At 33.2% G+C, this 15525-nt stretch overlaps 1 protein-coding gene across 7 annotated transcripts in view; it reads left to right on the top strand.

Annotated features, from left to right (window-relative positions):
- Window positions 1–12293: 12293 nt before the first annotated feature.
- Window positions 12294–15525, top strand: part of brat (tripartite motif-containing protein brain tumor) — a 439119-nt gene continuing 435887 nt past the window's right edge. For all 7 annotated transcript variants that reach the window (XM_076126210.1, XM_076126207.1, XM_076126199.1 and 4 more), the window contains exon 1: window positions 12294–12686. The gene's annotated coding sequence lies outside the window, so the exon portion shown is untranslated. The remainder of the gene's footprint in view (window positions 12687–15525) is intronic.

Here is a 15525-nt window from a genome sequence, read left to right as displayed (position 1 = left end):
GTAACGCCTCTTTAGTTCATAATTGGTTGGTAAAACATTGACCTTAGAGCTGATGATTGAAAAGTGATCTTTAATTTTCTTTTTCTTGGGTTCTGTACTCAATAAGTTAAATGGGAACCAATCAACGAACGGGATATATTTAGGAAGCGGAACCCCTTAGCCGGATTTTTTATTTTAGATACTAACAACCATGTTTGCATATGTATGTCTTTATTAAGACAGTTTTCTAAGCGACCTTACAGTCTTCCTGTTAGGCATAAACGTAAAATAAACATAAAAAAAACAATAATAGTAAGAAACATCTATCTTTGCAGTCTATTAAGTTGGCCGTTGTTTTATTGACGAGGGCACAAAAAATAGTCCGTAATTCAATTTAAAAATTTCCACAGTATATTTTGATAATTAAATCACAATGTATTTTTTCGAACAAAACACATTTTCCTACTTTGTTCCTCAAAATGGTATCTGCAATGTTAGTAAACAAGACATTTAACCCTCTACTTGTCTATTTACGTTGAATATCGCTTAGTAAGCAAAAACGCTCGTTTCCCGCCTAATTTCGCGGACCAATTTACGTCACTCTACGCTTACGCATAGTTTTTTCCGATGACGGGGTCGCGTCGTAGTTCCTTGAGGGGTTAGTGTTGCCAACATAGGGGCTGAAAACGGTGTAATTTTTTTATATTTCAATCAAAATTCTTAACATATGGGTCTTAAACTTACCCTAAAATTGATTGATTTATGAATCGAATTCAAATATCTTGTTTGAATAATGCAGTTGATATTATAAGCCTCCGAAATTATTTAACCCAATAATAAAAAGTTTTCAATTTCAATTTTACAAGCGAGCAATTTTTCAACATTAGTGGAAACTTTTTAGGCTTCGGTTACAGATATTATAAACTTGTTTTGTCACAGTTATAAGCAAGAGAAGAATAAATAAATATCTTATTGCTAATAATATCGAAAAATATAATACTTAAAATGCGAACATTAATGAACTGACCTCGATGTCTATCATACACCACTGCTAATGAATCTTTATGAACAGGTGACAAGTTCCCAGAAAAAAACATATATCCCCAAATTCCACCGCACATTCTAGCAACACAAATCTCCGATATTACAAGCTGAGTCATCCGTATTTCCTCACTCGTCATCCCACGCACGACCCCAGCCTACTACAGCATACACGTGAACTTCAACCGTGACTCAACATAGGACTTACACCTTATTGTATTGAATCAGTGGTAGTTGTGCTTTTTGTAAATTAAATGTTTTGCTAATTGATTGTGTACGTAAAGTTTAGGAATGTTGTATGAATGTTAGGAAAATTGATAGAACGTAGTCGAGTTACTTAATTCTGGTCTTATTTTCTTTACATAGACGTCTAACATTGATCGACTTAAAACATAAAAGTGTGACAGCTCTCATTGTGTATGAAAAGTATTTTTATGAAATAATTTCCCAAAATATGTATTGATTATTTATTATCGTATGGTTTTCAAAACAATCTGTTGATTGTTAATGCATGCATGAAATATGTATGAGGAATAAGTAATATTTCATAGATTAATTTGCACAAACTGATATCAATTACAGTTTTTACTCACACACTAAAACACTGTCACATCTGTACACACAAACCATTTGGGCGCCAAACTTTCCGATCAGAAAACTAATGGCCGCTTCGAAACTAACATAAAACAAACGATTGTAAAGGGGCGTTAATGATTAAGTTTTCAATATTCGAAACGGACACAAAACCACGGGCAGAGGGCGGGCAAAACGCGGGCAGAGCCGGGCGGACAAATTGGTCGAGCGGCAAAGCATACCGCAAATGCCATTGGGAGGTAGCCCTGCGGTATCGGTGTAGAGTTACAGTGACAGCGGGCAATTGTTTCAGGATGCTGGGTTAGATATTATTGGTACATTGAATAGCTATCCTGACTATGTAACTAAAATGTTAGTACTTTTTGTATCATTATTTTGTAGTAGCCTTTTCCAATATAAGGTACTTTTAAGGATAAAAATATTCCTGATAATATTCTTAACATTTAGTATCTAAAATAAATTGGACATAAAATTGATTAAGTATGTAAAATATACTAGCAAAATTGTTAACTACAAGCTGCAGTCACACGAAACGACACTCCGAATAATATTTAAATGGTTTCTTATTTTAATCGTGTAAATGAAATCAAAATAATTTAATACGTGTTATGTTTCAGGAAAGTCACACATTCACCTAGTTTCAACTATACATCCAGAGAAAATATGTAGCAATCCACTACACATGGCTGTTAATCATTCAATTTCCAAACGAGAGCATTAATGGTTAACTCTTCAATACGGTCGCGACCGCACGCGGCGATGGACGAACAAATTGGTGGCAAAGCAGACCGCAAAGGCTATTGGGAGGCAGTCCAGTGGTATTGACGCGCAGTAAGACTAGCAGCGGATTATAATTACATATTACAAGTTTTTTAATTACGTAAGGACTATGGATGTTTAATTTTATTCGCCAGTGCTTTATTTTTTTATATTGTTTTAGGTAATATCATTATTTTCAAAGCCAACTTAAGAAGAGTTGCTCTTGAATTGCCGGGACTTTAGCAATCATGCAAACAATATTGATCAGTTCGACGAATATTTTTGTAATGAACTCCTAAGAGGATTTGGTTTAGAAAGCAAGTATACTAGATAACCATTTGAAACAATAACTAAAGATGTATCCCATCACAAACCTACCAAAATGTGGAAAAATAGAATTCTGTTAAAACTAGTTCGAATTCGAAATAATAACGACGCATTTGTGCAATTGGAAAGGATAATCATATTAAGTATCACTCGCTATCAATGCCACCTTACCTTTCCCCTTCAGTCGGCCATATTACGGGCGGGACAAGTGTGATTTTGATTAAAATTCAAACACTGACCAAAGTTCTGAGTAGTTAAACATTACAAAGCTTAATCATTGTCATTTTAAGGTCGCCTAGATTTTGCTAGCGTTGAGAATATTGTTCTACTGTTTGTTTTTGTTTACGTTAGTGCTTTTTGTTTTGAATATTTCGTTGTATTTACGAGTAAAGCGTTGTTAAGGTGGATTAAATGTGAAAAACGCGGATTTCAATAGTTCAAAATATATTATCTCGTATGTATTATTCAAAAGTTGTTTTGTAAACGCTAACTTTATCGATTTTTTTGTTATTTTTTCGTTTAAGCTTATTTTTCTATAGCTTATATTGTAACTTCAATTAAGTTTTAGGAAACATTCCCTTCTCGGTGATAAATATAGACCTTCATTAGAACATCTAATTACATGTTAAAAACGAACAGATTTTTTTGTTTATTTTATTTATTTATTTACTAATAAACTCTCTGAATGAATGTTGAAATACAGCGGCGACTAATATAACAACAATTCAGTAAAAGGAGAAAAATATGGGCATCCGTATCACACAGGTACTTTCACACAGTTTAGTTGCTAATAAAAACACGGAACGATCGCCGATGGAGCCACTAAATTCATAATCATATTTCACGAACACCATAAAACAGTAACCATTGACCATTAAAGATCAACAGGTCAATTTGTGCTCAACCCCCATATTATTCCCATGCCAACCCGTGAATTTTTAACGTATTCGAACCCGGAACCTCGCCATAATTGTTGTAATAATGGCTGTTTCCGCGCATTGCTGGGAGTGCTGTAAAACATGTTTATGGTATAAGAAAACCGTAGTAACTGCGCTGAACAGTTTTGGCTGAAAGAATTGTGCATTTTTTGTTGCCAACTGAAAATAATGGACTGGAACTTATGAATAGATTAAGTTTGTAAAATGGATGTTTTGTGAGATATGGACCAGTGTCAAGTGGATGTTCAATTGCATTGTTATTAGCAAGTACATATGTACATTTTATGAAGGTGAAACTGATCACGATTTTTGTCAACTGTATAAAAAGAAAACTTAAAGTTGTTGTACTTGGTTTAACACAGGCTTTTCTAGTACTATCGTTAATTCGTTTATTTTAGTTCCATAGTTTTAGAAAATCCTGTTAATAGCATTTTGAATAATCATCCTTCATTTTCGCATCATTTGCTTTCTAGAGGCAAAAGATGACTTTTATAGAAATAGGTAAGTTGAAAATGTACCAAAGCTACACATTCAAAATTCTAATTCACCCGTTTAAACTCGGCCAAACGTCAGTCGGTTAGGGCTAACGCTTTGCGGGCAGCGCGCCGCATCGTTGCACCGCACTGACGCTGTTGCGAACCTCAGCTAATTTCACATGAGCCAGCCCTGATTTATAACATTAGATTGAGATTTATGTAGCACTTTACGTTAAATATATGTTGCGTGAAAAATTGCGTTTTAAGTTATATGAATGAGAAAATTCTGCTATGTATGCAACGGGTTTCAATTATGGCCGATGTTAATTGATATTTTGAGGGATTATTTTGTATTGTATTTGACTGTGGCATTAAAGTTTTGTATATGGCAAATGTCTTTTCTGTGCTGTATTGCTTAAATAATATCAACAGTGTGAAACAACACAACACTGTGACTTTCAGCAGCCAGTTTTGAGATAATTGACAAAGAATGCTTCTTTGTTACCTTGTTTTAAACCTAATACTGTATTCTTATATTTGCTTAATCTTGTTAAATAAGTGTTCAAATTATGAAAAAGTAAGACACAGGTACTAAACTGACTTAAAGACATTGAATGGCCTCTAATAGCGAAAACGCTGACCATCAACTTACAATCTTTTGGATTAGCATTGCGGTATACTGCCACCTTGGACTGATAAAGACCTTCAGAGGTCTCTTATCTATACTAATATTGTAAAGCTGAAGAGTTTGTTTGTTTGTTTGAACGCGCTAATCTCAGGATCTACTGGTCCGATTTTAAAAATACTCTCAGTGTTAGATAGTCCATTTATCGAGGAAGGCTATAGGCTGTATAACATCACGTAGCTAGTGTTCTAGAAAATAAATGTCATAGGTACTATGTAGGTATAATCATCTAAAATGCACAGCACAAACGTAGCAATATTCCGAGTGAGTCCTCACAGCGGCTCGCCACAAAGGCCAACATTCACTTGACGTTGACGCTTGACCACAGACGTGCGTGCATGTTTTGTTACCATGTGTTTTACTTGACGTATATAGCTTATATGCTACTGTTGTGTATGTAAAGGCTGTGGCAGACTGCGTAGATTAATCTGAATCTACCTACATATCAATCAAGGTGTTTAAAATACATTTATACATACATAAAACCACGCAATTTTCCCATAGAGCAAGGCAGACTAAAAAAATATAAAATAAACGGCAACAAATCTTTAACTAAAAGAAATTGTAAATAATTTGAAAGATATGCAATAATGAAAACTAAAAATCATGAATTAATGATATTGAGTACCTCTTTGTTCAAATATTTTAATGGAGGAAGGGAAGTTTGTAAAGACACAAGTACACTTACTACTGCGTCTTGTGCTCTGCCTACCCATATTATAGCCCTATGAGAAAAAGGCGTGACTTTGTGTAAGTTCGTATGATTTTGACCCATATACAAACTTCTATAAATAACTACCAACACTGAATTAAAACTGAAAACAACTATCTTACACATCGCGTAAATATTTTCTACACCTGACACCTGGTAAAATACTACAGCTTCCACCACTATACGAATTAAATAAAAAAACCTTTAGTTTCTTCGTGGCCAGTACCACAGCATTACGGCGATCGTTAACACGATGTTGGACAAACCACAGAGGCATATATTTAGTTGGAGCCGCGCCAGAAGCCCGTGCGGTTGCTTACATTCAATTTATTGTTGTCTTGAGACGAGCTGGTGGAGAATGCAAGACCTTCGGGTCTTCGGGTTAAAGATTTTCAGTTTGGGAAACAAGGACGTTTGTTGCGCATTATGCTTTGAGCTTGATTCGCGTGCTAGAAATATTTGTGTGATGTACAGAGTATTATAATGTCGGGTTTCATGTCCGACTTGAAATTTATTGGATGGAAAGGTACAAATTTTGTTGATTATGATCGGCGTCTTCAATTGGTGGTGTTGTTTCTATCTAAGAAAATGGCCAAACTGGGTTAATAACTTATTGTCTAAATCTGTACAAATCGTGAAATTAATTTAATTATGAATTTATAAATTGTATTCAGAATTCTTCATGTTCTTTAAAAAGGCGTGATTTTATATACGTATGTATGTTTAACACAATTATAGTAGGTTAAATTGTAGAAGCTAATAAATTATTTAATAAAAACTTATTAGGTAACAAACTTTCAAAGGAAACAATCGCAACTACAGAGCTAAATTTAATTACTTTTCTAGCATCTTCGTAGAAATCTTAAGCACCATTGAACAAGATAGCGAACATTGTAAGACATTTTATATAAATAAAGAATCTAATATAACACATAGAAATAGTTCTACGCCGTAGCATTTGCTACGTGCCTACGTCATGCTTCTACGAAAGTACACGATAAAAATAATTTATTAAAAGCAACGTGCACACGTGCGATTCTTTGCTATTGTTATTTTTACAGGCGTTATTGCTGTTGATTACAATCGTGCGAGTATTTGTAATGCTAACGATAGTATTTTCAAATTCAAAATTTATTATGTAATAAGCCAAGTTGCTAGTTTGTTATCATGCACGTTATTTGTGAAAAAAGATGTAAAACACCTGAAAACTTTATAGTTTTAATATAGGTCATAGGATCTGTCACTAATGTATATGTTACTGTAAAAGCCCGAACGGTAGTAAATCCTAAGATTTTCCGGTATAACCTAAGATTTACCAACTCGCAATGGTAAAAGTCCGAACAATTCTTTTATTTCGAACTTTTACCTATATTCACTTGATGATATCGAGATGTCGCCGGAGCCCCGCTTCGCGGGGCTCCTCCTTCTGGGTAGTTAAAAAAAAATAACCACGAAGGCTAAGGTGGGAGCTTCGCTTCGCTCGCTCCCACCTTAGCCTTCTAACCTAACCTACCCATGTCGCTATGCCCAAAACTCCTTCTTTATAACAATGTCACAGTATATAATTATACCGTGAAATAGTAATAAACATAGTTATGAAGGAGGATTTTTTTATATATCGTAACATAGTTTTTAAACTCTGGCTTGTTCGGACTTTTACCATTGAGAGTTGGTAAATCTTAGGTTTTACCGGAAAATCTTAGGATTTACCACAGTTCGGGCTTTTACAGTAACATATATAACATTTGCCTTATAAACTCATTTGTAAATTTCGTAAAACAGAATCTATCATAGTTTAAACCAATATTCGGCAATTGAAACATAATATTGTTAAACGTATCGAAGCAAACGTGGCGTGTTGATGTCGGCTCATTTGCGCCTAATTCCACCGCAGTGTACCACTGAACCGCAGTTTTCGATCAGCCATGTTGTTTGCGTGCTCCGACGATGCAGCTGTTTCGATATTTAACCAGAGACGGACTTTAATACGAACAGTAGAAAATTATAACGTATACCTATTATTGATGTACTTGTATGAAATATCTTGCTTACAATCACGAATGTAGCCCAAAGTCTAAGTAAATGAAGGTAGATAATGCATACCTAACTGTTGTACAGCCTTAGTTTTAAATTATGTTTGTGTTAAGTCTTAATACGGAATAAGACTTTTAATTGAGCTTTTTCTATGATACAGACCTTGTTAATAAAAAAATCCTAATGATTGACGTAGATTCCCATGCTTCGTACACGAAACACGTAAGTCCCTCGATATACCAAAAATAGATTTCTTAACAATTTTTTTCTTCTGTGTCTTGCCTTTATCCTTGTTATTAAGTGTAGACGGTAAAAAAAAATTGTAAGCCATTCGACCGACTACAGCCCTGTTTTGGAATCCCTGGGAAATCTTCTTAAGAAATAACGAAAATTATAGCAATATTAGGTAGCTTCATTTACAGTTCACCTTGTTTCAAGACAGATTAATTATAATATTATATGCCAAGTCCGTACCAGCATGTTGTTTCAAAGTTTGGCGTGTAACACAGCTAATTTTGCGTGCATTTAGCAGGTATCTATTTAAATATTTATCAAATGCGTATATCAAAGTGCTTCGTTGGCTTTAATATAATGTTGTGGTTAGATTACCATTAAAATAGGTCGCCTATTTACATGTATTTTCTGAGTATTTCGAAAGCTTTTGTAGATATTTCGCTTTAATATAATTTAACATATATTTTGCGGAATAAACCGTCTAAAATTTTGCTTTGATCATAGTATGACAATTTAACAGATAGTTATGATGCGTAAAAATTTGAAATAGTTTTAAATCTATCAACTAATATCTAAAAAATAAAGGCTTTAGTACAAGTGAGTGCAAAGTGGTGATTAAAATTAAAATATAATTTGCTGTCGAGTGCCTTATACAAAATAATAGCAATATATTATACTATAACTTACAAAAGGCGTATATAAATCAAATTTTATGTTAATACTTTAATCAAATAGTAGTAAAAAGTAGGTAATCCTTATCTTCAGACAAGGCGTTTTCTAAAACAACGTCTCGTGAACAAAGTGGCAGTCAGCTTGTTACAAAAACATATTTTATTCGCATATAACACAAAGTAAAACAACCAATAAAAAGTATTTTACTCTTCACAAATCACTGAGCACACAAAACAGTGACAAACTTGACACAATTCCCGTTGTATTGTCACACACTCGCCAGTTCGAGCGCCTGTCCAATTTGTAATAGCAATGATCAGTCACTCGTCGACAAGCTATGTTTGCTATAAAAACTTTGATATTGTTAGAAAATATGGTGGAAAGGATTTTTATTTGCTTTGCTACTTCGTAATGTTTTATGCTTAACTGTTATAAACTGAGAGTTAGTACCTAGTTAACTGAATATCTTACAAGAATATTAAAATCTGCGCAAATGGTCGGTTAAATGTTTAAGAACTTAATTCACTCGACTACCTATGTATATTAAACTCTTTTCAACACAGGTGCATCTACAGTACCTGTGTAGTTAAACAATTTTTGCGCGTATATTTTTTTTATTTGCGTAAAAGCTTATTCAATGTTATAGATTTTGAGACTGATACACCATATACCCTCTTTGTCGTAGTGGATACAGGTTTTAAAAAATATTAATTCAATTCAGATTGGAACAACGATTCTACAATCGTAGTTCCAATCTCAGATGCAGCTTGTGTTCACGGTTTTATATGTTTATCTAAGACCCCAAGCATTTTCCTATTTTTTTTTGCAAAAAAATAGTAAACTATTATTGATAGATAACATGTATAAATTGCAATGTATGGTTAGAATTTAAACTCCTTTGGAGGTAAAAAGGTAATAATACATAAGTTTGCGAGAGTGTAAAGCGTTACTTAGTTTTCTAAATCTACATTTAATTATTACTTTATAAATAAATTGTGTAAACACTTACGTTTATAGTAGGCTGCTATTACACTAAGCTGTTAGTTTACAACATGTTTACAGCCTTTGGCGTCCTGTAAGGCGTTACTACAAATTATTGTAACAGTATTACACGCAATGCAGAAACGGTGGCATTTACATAAATTGTTGTATAGATGTAACTCTACTTGATGTAGGGTGCGTAAATTGTTACCTATATGTTGTGACGAAAACATTTGTTGATTGTAAAATTAAAGTTTGATTTGGTTAGAATGATAATCCTATAGATTTCAGTTTAAATAAACAATGTTGTATGATTAGTGTTCAACCTAGTGTCAAAGTTGTTCAAGCCGTCCGAAAGGCATGTGACATGGATTAACGATTTTTATCTTAATTTACAACAACCGGGAGCAACTATTTACGTGCCCTCCAAAGCACGGAGACGCTCAGTTCAAATACCACGATGCGGTCGCCCATTTATTGAATGACCACGACAACGGTTGCTTAACTCACAGGACTGGTGAAAAAATAAAACTTTAGTAATTTTAACACGATTATTTATTTTTCTAAAAACTATACAATCGAAAAAGAGGCTCTTTGAATTTTCTATTTCTCCTTTTTGGAAAGCACGAATTCCTTTTAAATGCTTCAGCAATTCAAGAAACGGCATTTAGTACCCTAAGTTCATTCAGACCAGTTTAAATACAAAAGGCCTTTCAAGAAGAACTTCAGTGATACGATAAAAGTTAACAGCTATTTAAACCGTAACCGAAGGAATTTTAACTTTCTACACACCAAGTCCATAAGACTGAGTTTTTTTCTTGATAGAACTTGTACAGCAGTTGTATTCTTTGTACTAGAAGCCAGAGAAACAGCGGTTTGGTGTGCCGCATTATGCTTGGATACTGTGGTTTAAATATATAGTTAAACTACAATATTTAAACGTCCTAAATGGACTGGTAACTTTTGTAAAGTATTAAATTAGGTACAGTTTTGTAAAGTACTCACAAAGTCGTAGCATTTCTGAAAATTAGATTAGATTAGAACCTAATATCTATTTTATTAAAGTGGGCTCAAATATTGAGCTAGTGTGCAGTATCGTGGACCACCATACGGCACAATCATATTTTATGTAAGACGAGATTTATTAACTTTTTTTAACGATTAAAATGAGTTTTTAAAGAAGAATAAAAAACATAAATCATAGAGCATTGTCAGCTTTAATATTTTGTTTACTGGATTTAACATTTATGATTAATTCTGAGATTTCTGGTAAAGTATAACTACTTATTAATTTTTAGATATAAATTGTGTAAGCGTGAAAAATAATGAATAATAGCAAGTCCGCTGGTTTCATGGCGTATTCCTTTCAGTTCGTGATTGTGTAGAGGCCGGTGAGCGGCACAAGGCCTGTCCCACCGCAACCTGTGATTATCCACCACTCCACTGTTAAACCGACACATTTTATACCATTCTTTGTGTTGTTTCAAGGAGCTTGCCAATTTATAGAATATCCATTGAATTTTGTTGTATTTATTGCGGAACAAACAACACTCAATTTTGAGTTATTCTTAAGTTTCACTGTAACTTTGACGTAAATTATACTTATAGATAGAAATAATTTTGAGTGTCACATATAATTTTGAGTTGTCCAAATATTAAGCTGTATGGGTCACTATCACTTGTTGAGAGATTGATGTAGAAAGATATCGGAGTATGTAGATACGTGCCTATTTTTATTATTTTTGTGAAATTTTTGTCGTCTTATCAAAGCAGTTGTTGATACCTACATTTAATCATTTTCGGAGTGGGTGCACCAAAATCAACTTTTGTTGAACCTACTAATTATGTAGATATCAACCGCAGTCTAAACTGGTACCCTTAAAAAATAGCTATCTACCCTTTTAACAGATTTTTTTTACTTCCTACGAATTTTACGTAGAATGAGCCTAAGTAAATAATTATTAAAGTTAGTAGTCATCTATAATACGGTTCCACATTAACTTTTAAAGTAAGAAGCATATAAGGCTTAGAACACTAGCTTCTAAAATTATCGTATATATTTCAAGAATATACTTAGGCGATAGATATTTTGACGCGAGATTCATATCCCTGTAGACTAGAGATGTTACGTAACAAATGTATAAAAGGACGAGTACAATGTTACATATTTATTCCATTAGGACCCTCAAGATATATTTGATTACTTTATTTCTTAGTGTTTCCGAAAATACCCTCAGTTTTTTTATATACTACTGAATTTATTACTTCTTTTCTAGGTGTTTTACCAAACACTGAAATGCTTCTAAAATACATTACAGGTAAATAATAAGTTCTCAATCTGGATATCGAATTTAAGACCTCAGGATAAGTAATCATGTTCTGACAAGAATGTGATATGGTTTAAGTTTTTTTTAAACGTGTTTGATGTGATGAGGCTTGAGACGCTTCTCGTCTTTTCCTAATTAATTTGAAAATAAGAAATACTTAAACAGTTATTCAAAGTTTCTTACTACCCACATTAAACTTAATAAACTACATCTGTTTAATCCTATACAAAATCCGATCGTAATGTTTTACTAAGTAATGTTATTCATGTAACACATACAAATCCTAAATACACGTTCATTGTACCGACTAAGTAAGGAGCATCGTGTTTATTAAACAGGCACTCTTCGGGATGTGTAATAGGGAATACACTCGTAGACTCAGATGACAGACTAGCACTAACCTTACGTTGCTAACCGGGAAAATGGTCTACAAACACAGTGTGTTAGAGCAGGACAGAAACAGTTTTCCAGCTACGTCTCTCACACCGAGCTAGTATGTTTTTTCGCCCGCTACATTCAGTATTGGCCGCGCCACCGACGCATGTTGAGGTGTTTCGCGAGCAATCGACATACGAAAACTCGTTGTTATCATAAAAATATTAACATTACTCTTGTGTTTTACGTTTACATATAAATATTACCTATCTGGAACGTTGAAAATAACGTATGATTTACATTACAATGTTTTGTTTTAGTTAAATTTGTGTTTTGAATCCTTTATTTTGACCGGGAAAACGCCGGTTGTACAAAAATTCTGTGTGTACTATTTGTGCAGTCCTTTGTTGAGTGACGGTCGGGAGACAGAGAGGAATCTTGTTGTTTCTGTGTTTTAAGTTCTGTTTTGTTGTTATTTTATGTTTTTTTCTCGTCTGCCGGCTGAGGTGTGGTGGTCACGTGTCATATTGATCGACTCCCTGTCGCGTTAAGGTGAGTGATAAGTTCAAATGTACAATTTTCGAACATATGACCATATGTACGTAGTTGTTTATCAGTTATACGTAGGTTTTCCTCAACATTTGCAACAGAATTCAACGTAAATACAAAATTTACCGCCTGTACATGTTATGGACCGGCTAAATATGTATGTGAATGGATGTTTTTCTATACTAATATTTGATTTAGATACCATATGCGGTGTGACGTTCATGGCAGTCATGGTGGAGCGGTTTCGATGTTTGTTTACCTTGTGTCTCTATGGGAATTGATAAGGATGTCAAAATATTTACACAATGTAGCCATTCGGTTATTTTGTTATATGTTTTGAAATATAGGTAGCTATTCAATCGGTATGTTTGATATACAAATATATGGCGTGTATATCAAATACTAAAACGACATTGAATTTATTGATACCCTTTTATAATAAGGCACTACATAATAATATGGCTAAGGTAGCTTTAGAATTGACTCACTGTACAATTATTATAGCCTACATAGTAATAATTAATTATTTTTTGTTATATGATAAATAAAATAAAAATTGTTGACACCACAATGCAATTAAACCATTTAAATCAACAAAAAGAAGGATACATTGCAGACATAATTATTATTTACGCAATAATTTCTCCGGTAAAATATTAAACAAAACTTACATCCGTATTTGCCCAGCAATGGGAATAAATACACGTGGGCTAGTACTTGCAGCCTTTCTATCAATAATTTATAATAATTTTTAATAACAACTGTAAAAGTAATTGTTGTTTAAAAGCCTAGCAACAAAATGATATGATCTTGAACGAAACGAATTACCCAAGCTCACCCATTTATCATAAGAAACAGCTGTTCAAGCCTTACTCGACAATGTGACGTCATTTTGCATAATACTACTGCGTAATACAGTGTATTTATGAAAATTATTGCACTTAATATGTTCTAGAAATATCGAAGAAATTATGTTAAAAAAACATATTTATATACGGAAGTAATTAAAAAATATACGTTACTAGGTATCAAATTATACTTAAAAAAACATTTTCGAATATTTTCGTGTATTGATATACCTACTCACTCAATTGCTTATTAGGCTCTATGAAATATGTCATTTATTTAGCAGTTAGGTATTAAAATAAGTTCTAGAAGCTTCCATAGGTAAGTTATAAGGTCTTCAGTAGCTTAACTAAGTACTACAGTGGCAAGTTTGAAGAGAACTATTACTATGACACTCAACGTTTTAAAGGTTACAATACCTTATATATTACCGGACGTTTCGATCGAGTTGCATCGATCGTGTTTGTGGGTATGCACAAACGGCGATAGTCTAGAACGTTAATTGAAAATATTTATATACATCCAATATTAACTTTACAGGAGAGAAAACATAGTAAACATACATTCATATATGGACACACGTTTCACGGCATATCTTTGATATTAAACCCAAACCTGCGTGGGATGCAAAAGGTTATACTATTCTACTATCACATGTATCTACTGTTAGATATTTTCTCCAATTAAGAAACGCTACAGGTCGAGGGCTCCATTATCATTTAATTGCGATAAACATTGACCTCTAAACCTTTGATAAGAGACCACCATCGAATAAAATGAACTACATAAAAAGTACAATATTTGTTCTGTCGTATATTAAAGCCTTGACATGTACGATTTTTTAAGATAATAGAAAAATACTATGTACTATTCCAAAATAAAGCGGCTGTATCAATCTACATAAACTGCATATACATAATAATATATCACGGATGTTATAAATTCTTTAAAAAATCTTTTACCCCGGGTTTCTGAGATACATTTAGCGGTAGTTTATTTATTCAATAGTGTCAAAACTCATATAATAAATGCTATTGAAAATGTACTCAGAAACCGGGGGTTAAAAGAGTTTTCACTTGATAAAAATCTTTACAAAATCGGTTCACAGGTTTCGTAGATAATAATCAACAAACATAAACCAACTCCTAAAAACTAAAAATAAATTAATCTAAAAATTATATCATCAAACGAGTTAGATCTCGGCTTATCTCTCGTCGGTGTCAACGATCTGAGTGACGTAAGATTTTCTCGCAAGCGTGCGCGTGCGCTGGTTTTTATGCAGACGCGCCGTGCATGCAACATTCGTTCAAATGCATAACCATACAAATTATTCGGTTATGAATTTAGCATTCGCATAATATTAGAGTTATGAAATAATACGCTTCGATTGTTTTCGGAATTGTAATATTAACTATCATATTTTTTAACATCAGTGAACATTATCGATTTCCTAGTCTTAACGACTTTTTTTCACTTTATATTTTCTTCAAATATTATCCAATTAATATATTTTTGAGTACCGTTAAGAGCAGTAGCAATATCCCAGTAAATAATTGCTAGCAACATAAATAATGTGTTATCGAAAGTTACTCTCGATTACAATTGGAAGACACAAAGTCTTTTTTAGTTTATTGAATTTAAAATATTATCGTCTTCCTAATATTTTCAACTTCTGGATTACAGCATCTCACTGCTGACCAATTCAAAGGTCTTCTAAACTGAGTTTTTCTCAGTATGATCATGGTCTAACCTTTCCGAGCTAATCCAGCTTGTACTTTAACTGTATTATTATGCATATTATATAATATAAGTATGTATAATATGAAACGAGAATTAACTCGATCATGCATTATTAACCTTTGTTTACTCGATGCTTCAATCAGATTGCAACTCACGAGGTCTTAAGTTGTCAGCATACATTAATAAATAATGCGAGATTGATGCGTTAATCGTGTCATATTATATTAATATATAATAATTCTAATATACTAATATA

The sequence above is a fragment of the Anticarsia gemmatalis genome, chromosome 18 (genome assembly GCF_050436995.1).
Source record: "Anticarsia gemmatalis isolate Benzon Research Colony breed Stoneville strain chromosome 18, ilAntGemm2 primary, whole genome shotgun sequence".
Lineage (NCBI taxonomy): Eukaryota > Metazoa > Arthropoda > Insecta > Lepidoptera > Erebidae > Anticarsia > Anticarsia gemmatalis.
Note: the sequence above shows the minus strand (reverse complement) of the source record. Positions and strands in the feature narration are given on the sequence as shown.